The sequence below is a fragment of the Cynocephalus volans genome, chromosome X (assembly GCF_027409185.1).
Source record: "Cynocephalus volans isolate mCynVol1 chromosome X, mCynVol1.pri, whole genome shotgun sequence".
Lineage (NCBI taxonomy): Eukaryota > Metazoa > Chordata > Mammalia > Dermoptera > Cynocephalidae > Cynocephalus > Cynocephalus volans.
This window is the reverse complement of record NC_084478.1, coordinates 36,655,946-36,665,388: the sequence shown is the minus strand read 5'-3', so window position 1 is coordinate 36,665,388 and position 9,443 is coordinate 36,655,946. Positions and strand designations below refer to the sequence as shown.

At 48.3% G+C, this 9,443-nt stretch overlaps 1 pseudogene; it reads left to right on the top strand.

The window, feature by feature from the left end:
• Positions 1 to 3,602: 3,602 nt before the first annotated feature.
• LOC134367874 (melanoma-associated antigen B5-like) lies at positions 3,603 to 4,593 on the top strand (annotated as a pseudogene).
• The last annotated feature ends 4,850 nt before the right edge of the window (positions 4,594 to 9,443 follow it).

The following is a 9,443-nucleotide window of genomic DNA, read 5'->3' as shown; positions in this document are numbered from 1 at the left end:
TGACCCAATGTAGGTGACCAGAGTGCACAAGCAAGGTGTTTTCTGCACTATATCTCCAGACTGTTTCTGAGAAATAAGGGTGATACTCCCTTGAAATGAGATGTCAAGAACCATTGTGCCAGTATTCTTTGTCCGAGGGTGGGAGAGTCAGAGCCCACTGCTTAAAAGGACATTGGTATAATTAGATTATCTTGAGTGTAACTCGTAAAATTCTCAAGGAGGGCTTGATTTCAGGTGGTGATGAAATGAATAAAAATTATGGTGGTTTGAATGGAAAGGCGCCAGGCCCCCCAGATGCTTCATCTCAGCGTTCAGAGACTATGCCAGGTATGGGAAACTGTGCCTAATAGTTACTTTGCAATTCTACGCACACCAGAAAGTAATCCCCATCTGCAGTTGGAGTGGAAGGCTTCCCATGCGCATGTGCCAGTGCAGGTGCATACAGTGCACAAACTGGGTGTTTTGGGTACGTGATGTCTAGGGAGATTCTGGGAAATAAGAGTGACACCACCTTGAGATAAGATGCCGAGAAGTCACACAACTGACATGCTTGTCGTTGGCTAGGACTAGCCAGAGAACACTCCATTAAAAGGGCATTTTAATTAGATTATTTGGGGTGTAATTGTGAAACTCTACGGGAGGGGTCGATTTTTAGTGATGATGACATGAATGGAAAAAGGGGTGGCTTGGAAGGGAAGGCACCTGCGAGGGAGGTTGTCGGTCCTCGACACAAAACAGGAACCTTGAGTGGCCTCCAGCTAGAGAAGACAATCACACACTCAAAATACATAAGGGATACTGTAGTGGGGACACACTATTTATGCTCAGCAGCATTTGAGATAACGGTGATTTCTATGTCGTTTGGAGTTGCATACTCTCCAATGTATTCTGGAAGTGACATTCTGTGAGGGAAGGTTGTTATCATCTTGGATCAAAATAAACTTGGTAATTCATTAAAGACCCAACCTTTGCCCAACACTGTGCCAGGTGTTTCATACGCATTGCGTATATGCCTATGTCCTTCCTGATAGGATTTATCAGATTTATTTCGCAGATGAAGAACTTGAAATCTTCTCAGATTCACAAGGCTCGCAAGTGACATAGGCCCTGTACTAGACCCCGGCTCTGAATTCCTCCAGAGTCCCCACTGGTCCCCACTCCCAGCCTCAGGCATACCTTTTGTCACTAATTTATTTTTTGCTTATTACCTCAAAATGTATTACAGGTGATAAAATAGTGTACCCGAAGTACTGTTTTGGAATACATAGCCCAAGGGGTAAGCAATAAAAATACCAAAGTAAATGTGAGGTGGGAAAGGAGAAAGGAGTTATTTGTTGACAATTTAATGATCTACAAAATCACCTTCGGTGAAACTCAAAAGATTTGAGGCTCACAAAATCATTTGGCTTAGTCCTTCCCTAAAGAAAGTAGATATATTTGAAGAAAAGTTAATAAGTGGCTATGTCTGGCTGGTGAAGCAAAGGCATAAATCAGCGTGTGTGTGTGTGTGTGTGTGTGTGTGTGTGTGTGTGTGTGTGTGTGTGTGTGTGTGTGTCTGGTAGCACGACACCCGTCCTGGGCTCTCTGCTTGTGCTTTGGCCTCGCCATCTCACATCACTCCTGGGACACAGCCTTTCCTCTGCAAGGTTTGCAGAAGGGAAACCAATCAAGAGATTGAAGTGATATGGCATTTTCCCCGGAAGCCTCTCATAGAAGGTACACGGACCAAGATGAAGACTCTGATGAATGAGAACTGAAGAGGCTAATACCCCATAATAAATGGAGTCACAGAGAGACCAGCCTGTGTCTTCTCTCAGACCTAGAAGGCTGAAGCAGGGCTGTCAGGCTGAGTATTTCCTCACTTATTGTACAGGCTTATCAGGAACATGAGAGCCTTGGTGTACATGAGTAACCCGACGTTGAACGAAAGAGGAAATCCGGGGCCTGCAAGGAGTCGAGGTGAAAACCCTGAGCGAGGACTGAGGGCACAGCCCTAGCCTGAACAGAGAGAGCCCCAAGGAGCCTGATTCTCGATGTCACCCCTGGAACGGCGCAGATGGGTTCCCTCATGTAGCATTCCCTGACTTCTCCTTCTAGGGCCTCAGGGAATCAGAACCTTGATCTGAGGCTATGAGACCTAGGTCAGAGGAGGGAGGTGCCCCATGTCCTGCCAGGAATCAAATGCACAGATGTGCATGATGACTTACTGGACGACAACCCACAGAAAAGTGAAGTGGCACAGAGCCTGCCCCTGCCATAATCTCTGGGAGGCCTTGGGCAGGACTGTCAGGCTGACTTCTGCGAGAAGGGTCTCAGGGATGTGAGGGCCTTGCTGTGAAGTGAGCGTCCTCAGGTCAGCAAGGGAAGGATCCTCAGGCCCTGCCAGTAGTAAAAGGGAGGTTCCCCAGTGAAAACTTGGGATGTCCTCCACCCTCAGAACTGAGAGGACCACACAGACCTCCGACCTTGCTGGCAGCCCTGGGATACCTGGGCATTTTTGACATGATCAGACACACTCACTTTCCCCTAGGATGTCACAAGTGGTTGAGGGGCTGTGTCTAAGGATTATGGCCTAAGGTCAGTAGTGGGAGGATTTTCAGGTTTTTCCAGAGGCCACCGTGAGTACCGTGACGACTAAAGGAAACATTCACCCCATAAGAGTGGGGGCACCACAGAATTCATCCGTATTCTCGTCTTCGGGAGTCCTAAGACAGGTATGTTCAGATGAGAAGGCACTTATACCTCCGTAGGGAAGGTCTCAGGGACATTTTGTCCTCAGGATGAGGGGACAAGCTTCAGGGACGGGGAGAAAATTGTTCTAGGCCATGCAAGTGGTAAAAACAAGTAGTGAGGAGGCCATCTACCACTACACAGAAGGGATACCAAAGAATCTTGCTCCACCCTGGTTTTAGCCCTTGAAGACACTGGGCAGGGTTCTCAGCTGAAGCTTCTCACTGCTTATTTACATCAGGTCTATGGGAGGTGATATCCTTAGTGTGCAGGTGCAGCCACCATTCAAATGGAGGGATTGTGTGTCCCATGTCCTGTGTGCCAGTGTGAGGACCCTGAGTGAGGACCCAGGACACGAAAAAGACCAGGACAGAAAACTCCTCACTGGGCAGCCAGCACTGGGGCTGCTGGACAGGATTAACAAGACGAGGACTGCCTTCGCTTCCTTCCTGTGTGTTCCAGATCCTTTTGGGGACGCCAACCAAAGAGTAGCAGAGGGAATTGTTTATATGATCGCTGTTAGTTGTCATGATGGTCTTGAAGTTCATAGAACACAAACCCTCAACTCAAAACACTGACAGCCCCTGCCCTCACCTCAGTATACCTGGGGCAGTGCTGACAAGCTAAAGCCTACTGGTCACTCTAACTTCCTCCACAGGTTCCCCAAGGGACAGACTCATCAGGAGAACAAGACCCCAGAGAGATCCTGGCGGAGTGCCCTCACAGGAGGCTTCCTTGTAGCCTTCGTTGTAGCCACGGTGGAATTCCCATTGTGAAGTTGCACCCTCCCTGTCATCGTCCCTCCTTCAGTGGGCCTTCACCATCTGTTCTGCTACCCACATGCCTGCTTGCTGGCCCTGAGCATAGTCATCATGCCTCATGGTCAGAAGTGTAAGCGCCACACCAGTGAGACATGCCACCAGGCCCTAGGTTATTTCCAGGGTCATGGGGAGCTCGGGCCAGGGCCTCAGTGAAAGAAGAAGAGACCCACCCCTCTTCCTCTCCTGTTCTCAGGGATATTCCCTAGAGCTCAGCTGTTGCTGGGTCAGGTAGCACTTCCCAGGAACCTCGGGGAGCACCATCCACCACCACTACCTGTGCAGATGTTTTTGACGCAGGATCTAACGAAGGGGATAACAGCAAAGATGAAGAATATCCGTGTTGCTCAGAGGCCTCAACCTTCGATGAGAGCGTATGTACGGATTGTCAGACTGTGAAGGTGGGTTTGTTGGAGGAGTTCCTCTTATACAGGTACAAAATGAAACAACCCATTTATGAACGCAGAGCTGCGGATGATTATTGATGTGAAGCACGAGGAGCAGTTGCTGAGATCCTCAAGACGGCTTCTGAGCAAATTGAGGTTGTTTTTGCAGTGGATGTGAACGAAATCGACTCAACCAGTCACTCGTATGACCTTGTCAGCAAACCAAAACTCCCCAGCAATGCAAGAATTCATGCTGGTAGAGGGTTACCCAAAACACGTCTCCGGATGGATCTCCTGGGTGGGATCTTTGTGAAGGGCAACTGTGCCCCTGAGAAAGACTTCTGGAAATTCCTGAATATGATGACAGTATAGGCTGGAAGGAAGCACTTCATCTATGGAGAGCCCAGGAAACACATCACCCAAGATTTGGTGAGGCTGAAGTTCCTGGAGTACCAGCAGGTGCCCAACGGTGATCCTCCACGCTACGAATTCCTGTGGGGTCCAAGAGCCCAAGCTGAAAACGGAAAAGTGAAAGTTCTCGAGTCTGTGGCCAAGGTCCATGATATTGTTCCTAGTGCCATCTCAACACAGTATGAAGAAGCTTTGAGATTCGAGAAAGAGATAGTCCGGGCCAAAATTGCAGCTGGGCCTGGCACTAACGATGTGGCCCGGCATATGGCACCACCACGTCCAGGAGCTTCTCCCACATCTACTGAAGTCTAAGGTTTCTCTTTTTCTTTGTCATCCTGACAAAAAAGTATGACATTACAGTAGGGATTTTTGGGGGAATATGAAAGAACCCCACAAAAAAACACTGGCCATAACCGAATAGAAACAAAATAAAACACGGTCATTCCCGGTTTCCCTCATTCTCGTTAGTGTTTCTTTTTTGTAAAATTAAATTATTTATACCTTGATATGGTTAGCTTATTAAAAATTGTAGCAGAAACAAAATCTCAATAAGTTAGACCTCTTGCTCACTCTCTCTCTTATTCACCAAACAGCAACTGAGCATCTGCTCTTTGGAAGGCTCGGTGCTAGCAGTGGGGATGCTGATGTGAAGACCCGGCTTCTGCCAATAGAATGTTAGAAGCTGGAAGCTGAAATCAAAAAGGAGATTGTTGATATACTCCTTTGGACTTACAGGCAAGAAAAAAGAATGGGAGAGAAGAGGGGTGTTCCAAGAGAGTGCAGTAAAGTACAAAGTCTCTGAGGCCAGGCCGTTCGATTGTCGGGAAATGAGAAATTAATCGATATGATGTAACTCTGAAAATTAATGTGCATAGTGCAGTAGATGAGACGGTGGGACTGTTGAGCAGAGGCCAGAGCCTCAGATGATGTGGCTCAAATTCAGGGGAGAAATGCCTTGAATGGGAAACTGCACGGAAGTGTAAGTACTAAAATTAAGGCCCAACAATCCATGCTGCCTTGACATGAGGCTAAACCAGTGGGGCCTCGAATGGCCTAACTTCAAGTTGTCGTCTGTACATTGCACTTGCACATAAGGTCCCCTAGCAAAGAACCATTTTTAACCAAGGGGACCAGGCACAGATCTTCCTTATTCCACTCCCTATTGGTGGACATATTTAAGCAAGCCACTCACATTCTCCCATGGGCACTGGAGACCACCATTTCCGCTTGATCTCCACGTCCAGCCTCCCACACACTCCACTTATTTAGTCTGTTCCTAAGTGCAACCCTCATGATGCCCTGTGTGACAGGTGGAGATCTTCTCCCTCAGGCTGTGAGTGTATGAGAACATGTGATTACCTGCTGTCTGCCTCATCTCTCCGGTGTCCAGGGTTCTGCCTTTGGATAACAGAGAACCGGAGTGTGGGAATTCCTTCCTCGCCAGTGGAGCAAACAGAAAGCCATCAAAGCATGCTCTTATGGATTACTTTAGCATCAGAGATAATCCAGAAAATATCTCTGTTTAGGCCAATGTGTTAGTTTCTTAGGGCTGCCATAAAAATCACCATAGACGGGGTGGCTTAAACATGTGAAATTAATTTTCTCACACTTATGGAGACTGGAAGTCCAAGATCAAGGTGCCTGCAGGATTGGTTTTCCCTGAGGCCTCTTCCCTTGGTTTGCAGAAGACTGCTCACTTGCCGCCTATTCACATGGTTGTCTCCTTATGTGTGTACATCCCCGGTGTTTCCTTCTGTGTTCTTAGAAAGATGTTTGTCTTGTTGTCTTAGGGCTCACCGGAATGTCTCATTTTAAATCAGTCACCTCTTTAAAAAACTGATCTCCAAGTATAATCATGTTCTCTGAGGTACTGGGGGTTAGGACTTTAGCATATAAATTTGTGGGGACACAATTTAGCCCACATAGGCATTGATGGATTTTGGATGTGTTGTCCCCTCCAAAACACATGTGGAAATTTGATCTCCAATGTGGCTGTGTTGGAAACCGATTGAGACATTGGGGCCGATTCCTCATGAATGGAATAATGGTCTCCCTGGGGGAGGAGGAGTAGCGAGTGAGTCCCGCTCTATTAGCTCCTGTGAGAGCTGCTGGTTTAAAGGACCCGGGCACCTCCTCTCTCTCTCTCTCGCTTCCTCTCGCCATGTGATCTGCTTGTACCCGCCAGCTGTCTGCCACTTTCGGCCGTGAGTAGAAGCAGCCTCAGGCCCATGCGAGATGCAGCTGTCCCAGAATCGTCAACCAAATAAACCTCTCTTCTTTACAAATTACACAGTTTCAGGTATTCTGTTATAGCAACACAAAACAAACTAAAACAGGCATGAAGAGAAGGTGTCTTTGCTCTCCTCTCAGTACAGTGGAACACAGTGCTCAACTAAGTGTTCCATGCACATTGTGTTTTTGGAGTTTCTGAATACTTAATGGTGAGGTGAGTTGCACAGAAGCCACTGTGCTGGCCGCTTTGTGCCTTGGTCTTGGAGAACCAGATTCCACTGCATTAAAAGGGCATTCTAATTGTGTTATCTTGAGTGACATTTGGCACATTCTAAAGGAGGGCTAAATTTTGGTGCGGAAGACCTGAAGAAAGTAGAGGTGGTTTGGATGGAAGGTTAACTGGGAAGCACGGAAGGAATTCATACCTGAAAAAATTCTAGGGGCTTTGACTTGTATCTATATGGAGAAGAACCGCCTACCTCCAGGTAAAATAACGGATGCCCTAATAGGGAAAATCTAATTTCAATTGCTAAAGCAATTTCTTGGCTGACTTGGACTTCTTTGAAATGGCATGTTCTCTGACATATCTGGCATTAAGAAAACAAAAAAATTCCCAAATAGGAGGGTGCTATTTATTTTCTGGGTAAAATTCATCATAACTGCCATTTCATAAACACCCAATGGGTGTGAGTCATCATAATAGGTGCTTTTTATACAGTACATGGATTCCTGCGGTCCTAGAAAAATGATCTGTCATAAATAGTTATGGCAGCTACAACAGAATACCACAGACTGGGCGTCTTACACAAAAAAATTTGATTTTCTGAGGTTCCAAAGGCCGCAAAGTCCAAGATCATGGTGCTGGCATATTCGGTTCCTGGTGAGGGCTACCTTGCAGACACCTGACTTCTTGCTGTCTCCTCACGTGGTGGAGAGAGACGGAGTGCAAGCTTTCTGCTCTCTTCCCATAAGAGCACTGATCCTATCCCAGGTGACCCACTCACATGGCCTCGCCTAAACCTAATAATATTGTAGAGGCTCCCCTTTCTAATACTTTCACATTGGGAACTAGGACTTCTGCATTTGAATTTTGGAGGGACATGAACATTGCGTGCATAACAGGGTTTACGAAATTCAATGGGCAGAAAACGAACTAGCCTTATTGTCATATTCACAAGGTAGAAAGTGACAGAGTGAGAGTGGACCTCTGACCTGTATTCATCCATTAATCTCATTTTGAAGACGACCTTGTATATCTTATCCACTTTTCTCCTCACTACCCCAAAATATATGTCAGGCAATTAAAGAAAAATAGGATTTTGTGCCCAAAGGACCGCCCTGGAATACATGGCCACGGCGGTAAGAAGAGCAAAAGAGATGAGAGGCTTGAATAATGTAAAGGAGGACAGGATATTTGGTACCAATATGAAGGTCGACCTATGCAATGTCAGTTAACCTCAAAGGGTTGGGATCTCACAAAATTATCCAGCGCAGTCCAGAGGCTGTGGTAAATAAATCGTTTAGAACCCTCTGAGTGATGGAGAGAAGGAACAGGGCAGTCAGTGACAGCCACCTCCTACCCCTGGCTTTCTGCCATGTACTTCAGCTTCCCCATCTCACATCACTCCGGGGACACAGACCTATTCTCTGCAAGATTTGAAGTTGGGACCCTGCTCAAGAGTTTGCAGGGATGTGGCATTTCCCGGTTAGGCTTTCGTTAAAGAGACAGGAGCCAGGATAAGGACCTGGCTGAATGCCAACCAAGGAGAACAACACCCGATCATACAGGGGGCCATACGGAGACTCCCCTTCACCCGCTCTGAGAACTAGAGGGCTGAGGCAGTGTTGTCAGGCTGACCTCTGCAAGGAGGGTCTCAGGGATGTGAAAGGCTTGCAAGTCCAGGAGGTGGCAGAAGGAAGAGCCTAAGGCTCTAAGAGGAGTGGAGTCGCGAATCCTCTAGGAGACTGAGCGAGCCCCACTCCAGAACAGCGGGGGCGCCAGAGATGCCGCCCCTGCAATCGTCCTTGAGAGGCCCTTGCACTTGTTGCACTGACTTCCTCTGAGGGCGTCTCAGGAGGGTGCGGGACGTTGCCTAAGGCAGAGGCCTCATCGCATGTGGGTGAGGAGTCCCCGACTCTGACTGGAGTCCAGGTGAGGAGCTTGAGTGAGAACGAGAGAACCACCCCTCAGAAGACTGCCCAGCCCCCTCTCCAACAAACCCACCGCACCCCCTTTCTCAGTCTCAGGAGCTCTGAAGGGAGTGGGCCGGCCAAGATGGGCGCTCAATCCTCCCTCTCGAGTCTCGGGAAGGGGAGGGCTGTGGTAAAAGTGGGAGGCCCCTGTTCAGCGGAGGAGAATCGTACCCTGACAGTCTAGGGGGAAAACTTAGGCGAGAGTCACACCCAGCTCCTGTTTGCAACTCCCGGAGGTCCCAATCATAGAGGCCGAGCCTACGTGAGCCGTCCTTTCCCATGTGATGATATTAGAAAGCTGAGGGTTTGGGCCTGAGTGAAGGGGCCTGATGTCAACAGAGGAAGGAGTAGCATGCCCTGCAGGGAATCAAGAGTGGAACCCGGAGTGAGTTCTGAGGGGACTATCCTTCCCAGAAGAGTCAGGTGGCACAGAGCCCGCCCCTGCTGTCGACCCTGGGAGGCCCTGGGCAGGGCTGTCAGGCTAACTTCTGCAAGGAGAGTCTCAGGAATGTGAGGTCCTAGGTCTGAGAGGAGGGTCCTCAAGTGAGCAAAGGAAAGCCTATATGCTATCACAGGGGAAGGGGGGAGAGGGGTGCTGCTGCTGGTGGTGGTAAGGGATTTTGTCTAAAGGGGACGGCCTAACGTCCACGGTAGGAGGGTTTGAGTTAAGGGC